This window comes from Orycteropus afer, unplaced genomic scaffold (assembly GCF_000298275.1).
Source record: "Orycteropus afer afer isolate SDZICR_OR568_19922 unplaced genomic scaffold, OryAfe1.0 scaffold00327, whole genome shotgun sequence".
Classification (NCBI taxonomy): Eukaryota; Metazoa; Chordata; class Mammalia; order Tubulidentata; family Orycteropodidae; genus Orycteropus; species Orycteropus afer.
The window spans coordinates 3,460,443-3,463,040 of NW_006921914.1; positions in this window are offsets into that span (position 1 = coordinate 3,460,443).

Here is a 2,598-nt window from a genome sequence, read left to right on the forward strand (position 1 = left end):
GACTATGGCTTCTTTAATTTCTTTTAGCAAAATTCTATACCTCTCTGTGTGCAAGTCTTTTGCTTTCCTGGTTAAATTTATTCCTTTGCATTTTATTCTTTTAGATGTTATTGTAAGTGGTAATAGTTTCTTAATTTCCTTTTCAGGTTGCTCATTGTTGACATCTTTACATTTTATTTAAATTAAAAAAATTATTTTCCTTTGGGTGCAAATTTACAGATCAGAATTTTGCATTCAACAGTTCATGTACATTTGGTTTCACAAAAAAAAAAAGGTAACACACACTAGTGGTTCAAAATTCAATAGGTAAAGAGTATACATTGAAAATCTCCTTCTCCTTACTGACCAGCCATCAGTTCTCTCCCATCAGAAGCAGCTCTATCAGTTTCTTGTGCATCATTCCAGAGCTAGTATATGCATATACATAGAAATATGTATATATGTTCATTTCTCCTGTTAATAATGCAAATGGTACTTTACCTGAAATTTGTTTTTATATCTGTTAATAATCTTGTCAATATTTTGATATCACCACATAAAAATTTCCTTTATATTTTACAACTGAACAGCATTTCCTATTCATTGCATGAATATGTCATACTTTATTTAGTCAGTCCCCTATTTGTGAATACTTAGACTTTCCCCCTATTGTTTCTTGCAAATGTGTTCTATCTCTGTGATTCATCAGTTAGCCCAATCTATTTATGCTTCTCATTACTCAGAAGGGTCCATGGAGGCTCCTGCTGCCACCTTGTGCATGCTTCTTATCTTTGAAAAATAATACAGTCTCTCCCCTTTCTGGGATTCGGTGGTGTCTAGTGACTGACTTGAGAATGCATAATCATAGCCAGAGAGTGTCTGGAAAATTAACTGTGCAGACTGTCAAGCATAAAACCAATTTACAAATCCATGGAGATTTCTCTGTGGAGTCAGAGCCAAGTGTACTACAGACTCAGTTTGGACAGGCCATCTAGTCAGGCCCAGAAAGAAAAGCAACTCCATATTTTCTGCCAGCAAAAGGAACTCACAACAGTTTCGTCCTGTCCTGGAAACTGAGCTTGTGCTTATTAACAGAAAAAAGGGATGGCATCAATGACGCCTAAATCACACCCCATATAGTATCTTCAGTTGAAGAGGCTTTCCATTACTAACTTTCATAACATACATCAAATTCCATTGTGTTTGCCATTTTCTTTGTCTGTATTCTCTAGTAGATGATAAACTCTGGTGGGTAGAAGCCAGTGATGTTGATTCCCCAATGCCCCAGGTCAAAATGCCTGTTCTCCTGGTTGTCTTCAAAACTCAGAAAATATACCTGTACCTTCTGATATGAAAACAATTTAGGTTATTTACAGTACCACCCTTCCTCCCTACTTCCCCGTTAAGTCTTATTATTCTGAAATGTCCTGAGATTATGTCTAGGTTATGGTCTTTTTTTAATTATTGTATTGGGCACATAATAGACTTTTTTTAAATTAAAAAACGAATAGTACAGAAAGAATGTAATGAAAATCTATGTATAAATCATCAATAATTGACAACAAACGGTAACACTTTTTTGTATTTGCATATAACCTTTTTCTTAATAGATAAAATTAATACTTACTATACACATATAGTTGGAGTCACATTTCCCTCCTTCCCATAGATAATCAATATTGTAAAATTGATGTGCACGCTTCAGTACCCATTTTAAATTTTGCTACAAGTACATGTATTCAAAATAATGTATAGTATTGTTTCATATGTTTAAAATTATATAAATGGTATTATGCTGTATCTTTCTTTCTATAACACTCAACATTAAGTTTCTGAGAATTGTCTAGACTGATATATAGAGATCTGGTTCACTCATTTTTTTCTGCTTTATAACATTCCATTATATAACATATGACATTATTTATCCAGAAACCTACAGCAAACATCAACCTTACTGCTGAAGCATTGGCCATTAAAATCAGATACAAGTATGCACTGTATTATCAATACAGTTATTCTGGAGGTCCTTGACAGTGCAATGTGATAAGAAAAGGAAATGGCCTATAAAATATTGAATAAGAAGAGATAACACTGTCACAATTTATAAACTATATGTTTGCTACTTACAACATCAGAGAGAAAAAAAGAGCCAAAATAATAAAATTAATGAGAGTTCACCAAAAGAGCCCACTTATAGGATGACAATACTTACATCAAGAGCTTTTATACATATTAACTATAACTATTTCTTAGTTTAAATTTATTTTTGAATGGGAAATACATATATGAGTACAAAATTGAAAAGACATAGAGGACACAAAAAGAAAAATAAAGTTTCTTATTGACCTTTTATACTAGCAACTCAATATACCTATCAGGAGGCAAAATACGCTATGTATGTACTTCTTTGTGCAACATTCCAAAGATATTTTGTGCCTGTATTCACTCACTGGCATCAAGTCAGTTCTGGCTCATAGAGACCATTATTGGGTTTCCAAGGCTGTAAATCTTTATGGAAGATAAAGATTTAGATTTACAGCCTTGTAAATTTTTCAGCCTGAAGATCCGCAGAGCAGTTTGCCAGTTTGAACCACCGACCTTTTGGTTAGCACTTAAATG